Source organism: Solanum dulcamara, chromosome 12, assembly GCF_947179165.1.
Source record: "Solanum dulcamara chromosome 12, daSolDulc1.2, whole genome shotgun sequence".
Taxonomy (NCBI): Eukaryota; Viridiplantae; Streptophyta; class Magnoliopsida; order Solanales; family Solanaceae; genus Solanum; species Solanum dulcamara.
This window is the reverse complement of record NC_077248.1, coordinates 54,702,326-54,717,142: the sequence shown is the minus strand read 5'-3', so window position 1 is coordinate 54,717,142 and position 14,817 is coordinate 54,702,326. Positions and strand designations below refer to the sequence as shown.

The 14,817-nt window shown below is 35.0% G+C and overlaps 1 long non-coding RNA gene across 1 annotated transcript; it reads left to right on the top strand.

Annotated features, from left to right (window-relative positions):
- Positions 1-5,833: 5,833 nt before the first annotated feature.
- LOC129876865 (uncharacterized) lies at positions 5,834-14,551 on the top strand. The gene is made up of 2 exons (XR_008763428.1): positions 5,834-6,100; positions 14,285-14,551. It is a non-coding gene; the product is annotated as an uncharacterized LOC129876865 (long non-coding RNA).
- The last annotated feature ends 266 nt before the right edge of the window (positions 14,552-14,817 follow it).

Below are 14,817 nucleotides of genomic sequence, written 5' to 3'. Positions count from 1 at the left end.
CAATCAATAAATATTCAACTTGCTAAAATGAGATTCAGAGATGCAGTTCTCGAGAGCATTGGCTCTCTGCTATCAATTATTTTCTCTTAAGAATAGCCCTAGAAAATTTTTAGGGAGAGGCAACCCTTTTAGAACTTGAAATAAGAATAAAAAGGGTTTATTTTTGCTAGGGCCATTGTTGGGTACTGCTATTGCATCCTAGGGCTCGCTACCCTACTATAGTAATCCTAGGTAGTTCCTCTTCAATTCTCTCAGCGTAAAACTAAATCTTTGTTAGCCAAGGTAGAGCGGATCTCGACTAGATATACAAAATTTTAAATTTAGATATTTTATCGCGGATATTTTTAATAACGACGGGACAAATCATTATAGTCGTAAGCAAAGAAATTTGAAATAGATAAGAAAGGTAAAAATTTAAATTTAAATTTTGTGTGATCTCCTTTATTTATTAATAGAATTTTATACATATGTTAAAATCAATGCTTCCTTTGTCTCATATTATTTTTTTACTTTTACCTTTGCACACCAATTCAGAAATCATAAATAAGAAGGGTAGTTTTGTAAATTTTACCCTTAAGAACCTTTTTAAGACTTTACAAACTTGTTTACACTTTCAAAAAATAACTAATTGATAGGCTAAAGTGAATTTTTTTAATTAATTCTATCTTGATTTTGTAAATTCATAAATAATTTGAAACATTATTCATAGTATGGTGGATAACTAATATTATATGAGAGGAGTACTAATTATGCTTTTTATGAGAGGATGAAAAAGTTAGTAGGGATTACACAAATTCCATAATTTTTAAGAGCAAATTACATCCTATCCTTATTCTTTTTCAAATTACAAAAATCCTTAAATTTTGTGGAATCTGGATACATCCCAAAAATGCCACGATACATCGCAACTCAGTTCTGAATATATCCCTCAACGTCTCGATACATCACGTCTCGATTCCAGATATATCATTCAGCATTCGGATACATCACTCAATGTCTTGATATATCATGTAAAGTGATGTATCTAACTGATACATCGCATAAAGTGATGTATCCGAGAATAGAAGAGAGTAGAATTTTTAGTAATTTTTTCAAATGGTAGAGAATTTTAGAGAATATGATAAAATAAGTTTTTGTAATATCCCACGCGTTTGAAGGTTGGAATATGCTATAATAAGATTAAGCATTGCAAAAATGGCCTTGGTAGATTTTTAGGTCACGTATTTTGAAAGATAAATTTTTCCCAGAAATTGCACTTCCAGTAGGGTGCGCGATAGGTCCGCATAACAAACCTGCTCCCCCACTGTGTAATTACTCCCCAAGTCAAAATCTAATCAAATTTTCATTCGCTCAAAATTGGCCTATCAGGGAACAAGTCCGCGTCACGGACCTAGGTATGATTTTCCATCGGAATTCAGTTTTTATGTGGGGACACTTTGGAAATTTTTCTAACTATTAGTTAATGAACTTGGATGTTTTTAGGACCTAATTCGACCCTATAAACTATCCTAAACCCCCAATCTCATTCATTCTACTATAATTCACCTATTCAAATAATTCTCTCTCTACAAAAACTCTTAAGCTCTCCATCAAAATTCCCAATTTCTTCAAGTTTCTTTGATCTTGTCATTCAAGGCATGTGGGTACTTCATGCAAGGGTACTTTCGCCTATGGAACCCAATAAATGTTTACCCTTTTTGATAAATTCAATTATGTATTTATATGGGTTTTATGATCTCTACTTCAATTAAATAAATTATGATTGAGAGTATATTTTAATATAAATTGATGGTTATTGCAAGAATTGAAGAGTTTTACTATGAATTCTTCTACATTGATCTTTAGGATTCATGATATGGATTATGAGTATCTTCAATTATATTTTCTCTTGATATTATTTTCATATGGGTTGATATCCTTTTGGGCACAGGGATGCGAGAACCAATCCGAGTAATAAATCGCTTTTTAAGTATATGATCGTGCAAGTTTTTAATCCAATTTTATGATTTTCAAGTCAATTGATCATGTATTCATGTTTCTACTTTAATTTCAAGTATAAGTCATGATCATGAATTTCAAGCATTCAAGCACGTTTTATGTAAGAGGGTGACCTAAGAACCTAATGATATCTTTATGATAAGGATTCATAATGATGGAAGGCATACACCCTCATTACATGAATCACATGATAAATAGCTATTCTTATGAATAATTCTTTGAATTATAGAAAGCTTACAATTCATGAGAAGTATGATTTATGGTATGATATGTATTTTGTGGGATGTTGACTTAGCACCGAAAGGACTTTGAGGTGGGGGCTCAACCCAAGGAGTTCATAGTAGCAATTTCTAGTCCCTTAACTATGTTTCCATTGTAGGATTTCCTTTATGGCCTACCTAGTGGATCCACATATAGAACATGCTCATGATATAGAGTCTATCTTGGCAAGTAGCCTCTCTCTTCTTGATGTGTGCATCATCAGATTCCATGTAATAGCTCGCATGATCTTATTGTCTATTACGGTTACCTCCCACATATGTATGGTCCTTATGATGTTTTAAAAGACTACTCCTATCATTTACTTTTATATGATTCCCTTATGGTTTATGGTGCATTGATTCTTCTTATGCCTACTTATGATTTTTCTACTTCTTTATCATGCGATTCGAAATGGTCATTTGCACAACATAGTTTTATTATGTATTTCATTGCCTACATGCCTAGTATATTCAAATATACTAACACATACTTCATTTCCTACATTATATTACAATGTAGGGATGGACACTCCATCCTACTCTTGTGGCTAGTTGGTGATCCATTTGAAGATTGTGTGGTGAGTCCGCATGCTTTGAGGGAAAACTAGGTCATTCTTTCCTCTTGTTGTCATTTCTAGACTATGATGAGGTTTTGAGACTATTTTATGTTGCGTCCTTACTTTCATTGAGGATGAGCTAGGAATATGTCCTAGTCACCGCCTATGTAGTCATGTAGAGATATATTGGACCTATTTGTATAAAGTCTATTTTTTCTTGATTCACTCTAGTTATGATATGTCTTCTTGGAGTTTTATGAGCTTCTATTTATTTATTACCTTATGTATGCTTATGATATGCTAAGAATATTGGTTGGGGTTTTTTCAAGAATCATAATTTTCCTTTCATGCCTAGGCTCTAGTTTAGATCGTGACAAACTTGGTATTAGAGCACCAGGTTTTGAAATATCCTCAGAATTTCAACATATCGCATCAAAGAGAGTCTTTTTCATGGGTTTGAAGTGTGCCACATCTATGAGTACGAGGCTATGAGGCGTATTAGGAAAGTTTTACTTCTTTTATGATCTATGTCATGCGATAGAGTGTACCCTAAGAGTCTATTTGGATTGGCTTAAAAGTTGGTCCAACCTAATTTCAAGTCATTTTTTAGGCTTTCAGAGTGTTTAGAAAAATTAAAAATGATTTAAGATAAGTTTTAAATGACTTTAGAAAAGTTAAAAACCAAAAGTAGGAATCTCCCTACTTTTTTTTTAAACTTAAAAGTCATTTTAGTTTGACTTTTTATTTTTTTTGTCTTAAAAGCTACCTTTTTTCAGCCAATCCAAATGAGCTCTAAGTCTTTTTCCTCTAATAATTTTGTTTTGCAATTTTCAAAAAATACCTCCAAGAGGAGCTTCATATCAAAGAGGGGTTGACGCTAATGAGGGACAAACTCCTCAAGCTCGTAATGATCCTCTAGCCGATCAAGTTACTCATGCCGAATTTTGAACCACCATATCTATTCTAGCTCAAGTCATTACTACTCAAGTGAACCAAGGAGTAGTGGCTCCTCCAAATATGTCTACACCAACTTCAAGAGTTAGGGACTTTACAAGGATAAACCCTCGCGAGTTTTATGAGTCCAAGGTTGATAAGGATCCCCAAGATTTTATTGATGAAGTGCATAAGATTATTTCTATTATGGGGGTATCTTCGGAGGAGAAAGCGAAGTTGATGACCTACCAAATCAAGGATGTTTCTCAAGTATGGTTCAATCAATGGAAGGTTAAAATAGTTGAAGGAGATCCTATATCTTAGGAGAACTTCAAGGTTGCATTTCTTGACAGCTTTTACCCACTTGAATTGAGGGAGGCAAAAGTGTTTGAGTTCATCAATCTTAAGCAAGGTAATATGAATGTGAGGAGTATGCCGTCAAGTTCACAAAGTTGTCAAAGTATGCTCCTTTTTTGGTAGCTGACTCTTATGCCTGAATGAATAAATTTATTTCGGGTGTGTCGGACTTGGTGATTAAAGAATGTCGAACCACAATGTTCATCAAAGAGATGGATATTTTTAGGCTCATGACATATGCCGAACAAATTAAAGGGGAGAAGCTTAAAGAGAGGAATGTGAGAGAGTCCAAGAGAGATCGATTTGAAGTGAGTTTTCTCAATCCAAATCTAGGGTTGTAATGGTCGGTTTCAACAAACCCAAATGTTCCAAGGCCGAGGTTCTTCACAAGCTTCTGCCCAAAGATTTGACAAAGATAGGTTGTCCAACCTTAAGGCCCAAGGTGGTGGTGTTAGTGGGTCTACTTTTCCCAAGTATTCCAAGTGTGGGAAAAACTCTGGAGGTAAAAATTTGTTTGTTACGGGTGCTTGTTTTGGATATGGTAAAATGGGGAACAAGGTCTCTGAATGCCCTAAAAATAGGAGAGAAGGACGTCCTCAAGTTCAAGATACTCAAGGTGGACAAGTTCAACAAGGTGGTGGCCTATGCCAAATAGGGTCTATGAACTCCAAGCTAGGCAAGATATTGAGGAGTCTTCCGATGTGGTAATGGGTATGCTGCGGGTCTTTGATTTTGATGCTCATGCTTTACTTGATCTGGGTGACAGATTATACATCATTACTCCTTACCTTGCTATAAGATTTGATATATGTCCCAAAATCTTGCTAGAGCCTTTTTTGATTTATACTCCTGTTGGTGATTCTGTTTTAGCCAAGAAAGTCTATAAAGATTGCCCCATGTCAGTCTTGCATAATAATACTTCATGATCTTGGTGAACTTAACATGATCAATTTTGATGTTATTCTTGGTATGAATTGGCTACATGGTTCCTATGAATCCATTAAATGTAGAACTCATATGGTCAAATTCTAATTTCCTAATAAGTTGATTCTTGAGTGGAAGGGTAATGATTCGGTATTCAGGGGACAATTCATATCGTGCCTAAAATCCCAAAGAATGATTTCTAAGGGGTGTATCTATCCCCTAGTGTGGGTTATGGATAAAAATTCTGAAGCTCCTACTATTGATTTGGTTCCCATTGTAAATGAATTCCCCAAAGTGTTTCCTGAGGACTTGCCTGGTATTTATCTTGTAAGGGAAATTCATTTTTGTATAGATTTTCTTCCCAATACTCAACCCATCTCTATCCCTCCTTATCGTATGGCCCAACAGAACTTAAGGATTTGAAGGAACAATTAAAAGATTTGTTAGATAAGGGTTTCATTAGGCCAAGTATTTCACCATGTGGTGCTCCTGTATTATTTGTTAGAAAGAAGATGGGTCAGTTCATATGTGTATATACTACCGAAAATTGAATAAGGTCACCATAAAGAACAAATATCCTATTCCAAGAATAGATAATTTGGAGCTATTTGTATTGAGGGTGATCGATAGACACATTATTTTTCTCTCGGCGCATAATAGAAAGCAGTGATTTTTCCATCGAGATAGCAATAATATGATGGAAGGTGACACATTTAATACATAGGCTATGACATATATCACACCGACAGATGAAATCCCCAGTAGAGACCACCAATCACTTTTGGAAATTTTCTACCACTAGGTTTCCAATCAATTCTAGAAGAAAATGACACCAATATCTAGGAGGAGGAGATACAAGTGCAAAAGGTCAAAAATGGAGAAAAGGATTCAGTATCTAGAGAGCCCTATTTTTCAGACGCTTGTACTTCTAGGAAACCAACTCCTACTATTACTGGAATTCCTAAAAAGTGAGTAAATCATAGTGAGGCAAAGGCGTTAATGTATACTCCCCCATCTGTCAAGAATGGCATCCTTACTGTGATGATTGTGGATGATGATATCAAACACCAGGTAAAGCTCTGGCACTCGGCTTTGATTGGGTATGTTGTTGGGGAATTACCTCAGGAGCATCATAAGGACAATTATGTGACTAGAGTTTGGAGTTTTGTGACTAAATCTAAGGTGTTGATGCATGATGATGGGTACTTCATATTCAGATTTAATACTAAGGAGGATAAGGGTCTAGTGATTCACTCAGGACCTTACTATTTCAATAATAAACTAATTATCCTTAGGCCTTGGGAGCTTGATTTTGAATTTGATAAGGCCATGCTCAGTGTTATCCCTATTTGGGTGAAACTCCCAGGGTTACCAGTTGGGGAGCCTATAGGTACAAATAATTTTATAGCTAATACTAAGAAGATCTCCTATGCACGACTACTCATTGAGGTCAATGCATCCCAACCTTTAATTGAGTGTATTCACATTGAAATTGGAAGGTCCATGGGAGCAATATGTTGCCTATGATTAGAGACCACAATTTTTTAATTCGTTTCTTATTTATGGGCATATACCATGGAGAAATTGCAGGAATACAGAATGCACCACCTATGAAAAAGGATAGGAAGCCTAGGAAAAGGAAACCCCCTCGTCAGGAATGGCATGTCAAGGAAGCAACTGTAGAAGTGGTGAATATAGAAGTAGTGGCTTATGCACCTATGGTAATAGAGTCAAATATAGAGGAACCAACTGTAGAAATAAGTGGACCTACTGATACCCTTGAGGAGATATTCCAAAGACAAAGAAAGGGTAAGAAACAAGTTTAGGACACTGGTACAAATACTCATGGGGACAGGGATAAAGTGTATCATAGCTCTAGAAACTCCCTCCCATTTATTCAACTATGATCATATCCACATGGAATATTAAAGGCCTGAACTAGGCCCATAAGCAGAAAGAGGTAAAACGTTTTCTTGCAAAACATAAAATAGATTTTTTTGGGTGTTTGGAACTAGAGTGAAGGAGCATGGAGCACAACGTATATTGAAGAAGATAGCTAATGGAAGGATGGTATGCACCAACTATGGATATCATCACAATGGAAGAATATGTCTAGTATGGATGAATCATTTTAGTGTTACTATCCTTGATGTGAGGGAAGAATATATTCACTGTTTAGTTGAAGAACCCAGGAGCCAAATCATAGATCATATTACAGTGGTTTATGCAAGGAATAAAGTTAATTAAGACAAAATTTATAGATAGAATTAATTCAGATCTGCTTCCAAACTCAGATGCTATTGAGTTTCTATAGTGACTTCAATAATGTCCTTAGCACTGCAGATAGAATGGGATTAGTTGTTACAAATAGTGATATTTAGGGGTTCCAAGGGCTACTGGATAATATGCAACTCACACCACTCAGAAGCAAGGGATGACATTTTACTTGGAGGAATAAACAAAATATTGACAAAAGAGTTATAGTAAAATTGATTGGGCCGTAGGAGACTTCAATTGGATCCAACAATGGGGAAATTTAGAGGTTGTGTACTTGAATTCTTCTGTTTCAGATCACACCCCTATAGTTGTCCAATGTCATTATCATGATACTCTACATCTTAAGATTTTTGATTGTTTACTCATATCATGGATCATCTTGATTTTTTGGGGATTGTACATAGAGTGTGGAGGCAAGTGAAAAATATACAGTCTATTGAGAATGTATGGTATAAATTGAAGAATATAAAAGTGCAGCTAAGAGACCTAAATGCTTATTTGGCTTCTTATAAACAAAAATTAAGTGTGGCAAGAGAAAGGCTGGATATTCTACATACTCAAATCTTGAATTATGATTAGGTTTATGAAGAGAGGAAATTAATAATGGAGTTTGAGAAGTGAAGTTCTATTGAGGAACAAGCACTTAGGCAAAAAGCCAGGGCCAAATGGATAGAGTGTGGATAATTCTAATACTAGATATTTCTATGCTCAGTGGAAGATAAGAAACTCTCAGAATACTATCACCTCTATATACACTGATACTAGCATTAAATTTACTGATCCAATGCAGGCGGAGCAAGAATTCATAGATGTGTTTTCTAGTTTGATGGGATCTAGTACTCATAAGATACAATGTCTGAGCATGTGCTTGTCTAACTATGGAATAACAACAAGAATTAATAAAGGAGGTGTCTGATGAGAAGAAAATAGAAGCTATTAAAGCCATGCCTAAAGATAAAACTCCTGGGGTAGATGATTTTCCAACAGAGTTCTTTACAAGGAATTGGGATTTGGTTGAGAATGATGTACTAGCTTCTGTAAAATATTATTTTCACACTAGAAAGCTATGGTCTACAGTAAATGTTACAACTATCACTATGATTCCTAAGGTTCCAGCTCCTACAAAAGTGAAGGAATATATACCTATTGCATGTTTCTACAATTTACAAGATTATTTCAAAGATGATCACTCAGAGACTCAAAGTAGTTATTTTACGACTGGTTGGTAGCTCACAATCAGTTTTTATTGAGGGGAGAAGTATCATAGACAATATATTGTTGAGTCATGAGATCTTTAAAGGCTATACCAGGAAATGGGTGTCACCCAAGTGGTGCTAAAAGTGGACTTAAGGAAAGCATATGATACATTGGAATGGGGGTTCTTGCAAAAATTGTTAGTAGCTATGAGTTTCCCTGGTAGATTTGTTCATTGGATCATGGAGTGCATCTCTATAGTTTCTTACTCATTGATGATGAATGGTGGACTTACTACCTCTTTTCTACTAAAAGAAGGATTAGGCAAGGAGACCCTATGTCTCCTTACTTATTTGTTCTTGCAATGGAATACCTGGGAAGGGAAATGCATCAGATGACTTGGGATATGAACTTTAATTTCCACCCTAGATGTTGGAAATTATGTAGTACCCATATATGTTTTACAGATAAATTGTTAATGTGTTGCAGAGCAGATTTACTCTATGTAAGGATGATCAATAGTGCACTCATAAGATTTTCCAAAGCCTCGGGGTTACAGGCCAATCTGGATAAGAGTTCAATCTACATTGTTGAGGTTCTTGATCATAAAAAATAGGAGATTATAGAAAAATTGGTATTTGTTGAAGGATCCTTACCCTTTAGGTACCTTCCAGTGGCCTTGGCTTCTAAGAAACTACATATCGGCCAGTATATGCCATTGCTTGATAAGATAACTCCCAAGATAACCTGTTGGTCTTCAAAAATGATTTCTTATACTGGTAGACTATAGTTGATCAAATCAGTGATATGTGGTATGCAAGCATATTGGGCACAACTTTTTCTTATGCCTAAGAAAGTAATAAAGAATATAAAACAACTTTGTAGGACATTTCTTTAGACTGAATCTGTTACAATCTCAAAAAAGGCTTTGGTTTCTTGGAAAAATGTATGCAAACTTGTAGCTGCTGGTGGGCTGAATATCACAAACTTAGTCTTATGGAATAGAGCAACTATTCTTAAGCAATTATGGAATGTGGCTAGAATGAAGAAATGTTTATGAATACAATGGGTTCATGGGTACTATATCAAAAACTGGTCTTTTGAACTTATGCAAATACCAAAGAATGCTTCTTAGGTAGTGCGGAAAATATTAGAGGACAGGATGTGGATAATGCTTGGGCAACCAGTGATAGAAAATAATATAAATAATATTTTCAAAGGTGTTACAAGACCAATTTCTCAGTTCATATGATGTACACATATCTTATGCCTCAAATGCCTAAAGTTATTTGGAAGAGTATTATATTTCATACTAAAGTTCATCCAAGATTCAAATTCATATTATCGTTAGACCTATAAACAAGATTGGCCACAGTGAAGAGGCTACTTAAGTATGTAATACAAGTGTCCCCTGATTGCATCTTTTGTGGATAGAACTTGGAAATGCTTGATTACCTATGTTTTGAATGTGGAAAGACTAAACTATTATAGTCTAGGTTGTATGCTTGGTTAGGGTTTCAAAGACCCATTCATGACTGGAATGTTGAGGTGTAATGGGTGAGTACAAAGCAAGAAAAAAGGAAACAACAGCACAAGTCACGACAGTTGCCTTTGCTATGCTTATCACATTGATTTGGCCCAAAAGAAATAAGTGCAAATTCAAGCATGGAAGATTATATAGTGATATAATTTTAAAGGATGTGGTCCAACACATACATATAAGAGGGACAAGCATAGGTCATTGACAATCTTTGCTCCTATATTTGAATAGCTATACTTGATACATTAACGTAACTAGAGTTGATATTGATATATGCAGCAGTAGTGGTAGATTTATAAAGGTAGCAGTATTTCTACGCTGCTCTGTTTAGATGTAAAGAATATTTGTAGAAATATTTTCATCTATTGCATCGCCTTTGACTAATTTGACCCAAAAGAAGGTGAAGTTTCAATGGTCGATGAGTGTGAAAGAAGTTTCCAAACATTGAAGGACCGTCTTATGATGGCTCTTATTTTGATATTTCCAAAAGGTACAAATGGTTTTTTTGTATATGGTGATACCTCACGGGTTGGATTGGATTATTTTTTGATACAACATGGCAAGGTCATAGCATATTCCTCTAGAAAACTAAAAGTGCATGAACAAAAGTATCCAACTCATGATATTGAATTGATGGCGGTTGTTCTTGCATTGAAAAATTGACGTCACTATGTTTATGGGGTGCATGTTGACATATTTACCAACTACAAAAACTTGCACTATGTGTTTAGACAAAGAGACTTGAACCTTAGGCAAAAGAGTGGCTTGAACTATTAAAAAATTATGATATGAGTGTGTTTTACCATCTGGATAAAGCAAATATTGTTATTGATGCTCTTAGTTAGTTATTAATAAATAGTGTTGCTTATGTTAAAGATAACAAGAAGAAGTTGGTTAAAGATGTGCACTGATTAGCCTGTTTGGGGGTAAAGTTGAGTGGTTCTGAGTGCGGTATTGTTGTTCAAAATGGTTCAGAATCGTCATTTGTAGTGGATATAAGGCAAAGAAAGACATGGATCTAAGTTTAGTTGAATTGAAGAAATATGTGGTTGATAAAAAGATTGAGATTTTCTCTCAAGAGGTAGAGTATTTCGTAACCAAGGTCGGTTATGTATTTCTAATGTTGATGGCCTAAGAGAAATGATTTTGGGTGAATCCCATAGCTCTTGATACTCTATACATCCTGGTTCCACCAGAATGTATAGAGATTTGAGGGAAATGTGTTAGAGGGTTGTATGAAGAGGGACATAGAAAAGTTTGTAGTGGAATGTCCAAATTGCCAACAAGTGAAAGTTGAACATCAAAGACCGGGAGGTCTATCCCAAGATATCAAAATTCCTACTTGAAAGTGAAGTGATGTGAACATGAACTTCATAATGGGTTTGCCTCGTACCCGAAAACAACATGGCTCTATCTGGGTGATAGTGGATAGAATGACCAAGTCAGTCCATTTTCTACTGATTAAGACTTCTAATATTGCCGAAGATTATGCTAAGATGAAAATTTTGGAATTGGTAAAGTTACATGGTGTTCCATTATCCAACATTTCAGATCTTGGTACTCAATTCACTTCTCATTTTTGGAAATATTTTCAAAAGGGTCTTGGCACCAAAGTTAAGCTAAGTACTGCATTTCATCCTCAAACCAATGGACAAGACAAAAGAACAATCCAAACTCTAGAAGACATGTTAAGGGTTTGTGTGCTTGATTTCAAAGGAAGTTGGGATGATCACATAGCTTTAGTTGAATTTTCATACAACAATAGTTACCATTTAAGTATCAGAATGGCACCATTTGAAGCTTTGTATGAGAGAAGGTGTTGATTACCTATTGGATGGTTTGAAGTGGTAGAGGGTACCTTGTTAGGATCGAGCTAGTGTTTGAGGATTTGGAAAAGGTCAAATTTATTCGATAAAGGTTAAGGGCTTCCCAAAGTCATCAAAAGTCCTATTCGAATGTTAGAAAGAGAGAACTTGAATTCGATGTGGAAGATTGGGTTTACTTGAAGATTTTGCCAATGAAAGGGGTAATGTATTTCGGAAATAAGGGAAAGCTTAGTCCAAGGTATGTAGTCCAATATAGGATAGGCATATTGGTATGGTGGCCTATGAACTTTATTTTCCATTGGAGTTATCCTTGGTTCATCTGTATTCCATGTATTGAAGATTAGGATATGTTTTGGTGATCCCAATGACATTGTACCTTTGGGTAATGTGTGTTGAAGAATTCTTGATTTATGAGGAGGTTTTGGTAGAAATATTTGACCACCAAGTTAAAAGGTTTAGAAACAAGGAAGTTACATCCGTTAAAGTCTTTTGGAGGAACCAAAAGGTTGAAAGTGCTACAGGAGAAATGGAAGCGGACATAATGAAATGTTATCCTTATCTCTTTCCCTCCATTTTGACATAAGGTATTTAGCTCTTCATGTTCAAATCCTCAAAACTCTCACGCTCCAACCTTTCTATGTCTCATTACATCCATGCATACTCATGCACCTGATTTTAAATAATGTTTAAATTGCAATATTTACATTCATGTTGGGTTGTTATCTATACATTCTACTTGTTTCAAGCTAGTACTACCTTATTTGAGGATGAATGCTCCCAAGGGGTAGATATTGTAATGTCCCGAGTGTTTGGAGGTTGAAATATACTATAATAAGGTTAAACATTGCAAAAATAGCCTCGGTGGATTTTTAGGTCACATATTTTGGAAGATAAATTTTTACAAGAAATTTCACTTCCTGTAGAGAACGCGACAGGTCCTGCTCCCCCATTGTGCAATTTCTCCCCTAGTCAAAATATGGCCAAATTCTCATTCACTCAAAATTGGCCTATCAAGGAACAAGTTCGCATCGCAGACCTGGGTATGATTTTTTGTTGGAATTTAGTTTTTAAGTGGGAACATTTTAGACATTTCCCTAACTATAAGTTAATGAACTTGGACGTTTTTAGGACCTAATTTGACCCTATAAACTACTCTAAACCCCTAATCTCATTTATTCTACCATAATTCACCGATTCAAATTATTCTCTCTACAAAAGATCTCAGAAACTCCATTGAAGAACTTCAAGGAATTCTCTCAAGCTCTCCATCAAAAGTTTCAATTTCTTCAAGTTTCTTTGGTATTCTCAATCAAGGTATGTGAGTATTTCATTCAAGGGTATTTTCACCCATGGAGCGCAATAAATTCTCGGCCTTTTTGATAAATTCAATTATGTATTCTTATGGGTTTTGTGATCTCTACTTCAATTACATGAATTATTATTCTAATTATGATTATGAGTCTATTTTAATATAAATTATTGGTTATTGCATGGAATTGAAGATTTTTACTATGAATTCTCCTACATTGATCCTTAGGGTTCATGATATAGATTATGGATATCTTCAATTATACTTTCTCTTGATATTATCTTCATGAATTATGTATAGGTTGATGTAAAGTATATAATCATACATGTTTTTAATCTAATTTCACGATTTCTAAGTCAATTGATCATGTATTCATGTTTTACCCTTAATTTCAAGTATAAGTCGTGATAATGAATTTCAATTATTCAAGCACGTTTTATGTAAGAGGGTGACCTAAGACTCTAATGATGCTTTTATGAAAAGGATTCGTAAGATGGAAGACCTACACCCACATTACATGAATCACATGATAATGAGTTATTCTTGTGAATAAATTTTATGAATTATGATTATGGAAAGCTTATGATTTATGACAAGTATGATTTATGATATGGTATGTATTCCGTGGGATGTTGACTTAGAAATGAGAGGACGTTGAGGTGGAGACTCAACCCAAGGGGTCCTTAGTAGAAATATCTAGTCCCTTCACTATGTTGCCACCATAGGATTGCCTTTATGGCCTAACTATTGAATCCATATATAGCACATGTTCATGAGACGGAGTCTACCTTAGGAAGTAGCCTCCCCCTTCTCGATGTGGGGATCATTGGATTCTATGTAATAGCTCGCATGGTCTTAAATCGGTTATAGTTATCTCCCGCATATGTATGGTCCATATGAAATTTTACAAGACTACTCATATCCTTTACTTTTATATGATACCCTTCTCGTTTATGGTGCATTGATTCTTCTTATGTCTACTTATGATTTTATTACTTCTTTTTCATGCGATTCAAAATGGTCATTTGCACAACATGGTTTTATTATGCATTGCCTATATTCAAACGTACTAACACATACTTCATTGCCTACATTATATTATAATGTAGGGATGGATGCTCCATCTTACTCTTATGGCTAGTCGGTGATTCATTTGAAGATTGTGTGGTGAGTCCTTATGATTTGAGGGCAAACTAAGTCATTCTTTCCTCTTATTGTCATTTCTAGACTATGATGAGGTTTTGAGACTATTTTATGTTGCATCCTTACTTTCATTGAGGATGAGCTAGGAACATGTCCTAGTCCCTACCTATGTAGTCATGTAGAGGCATGTTGGACATATTTGTATAAAGTTTATTTTGTCTTGATTCACTCTAGTTATGATATGTCTTCTTGGAGTTTTATGAGCTTCCATTTATTTATTATCTTATGTATGTTTATGGTATGCTAAGAGGCTTGGTTGCAGTTTCTTCAAAAATCTTACTTATCATGCCATGCCTAGGCCCTAGTTTGGATCGTGACATTGGTGTATTTAGATAATTTTTTCCAAAAGATAGTTATGCCACATATTTCATTAAACTTTATCAATATATACGTTTCACAATGTAAACATATCAATTAAGATAATTTGTTAAATGTGAAT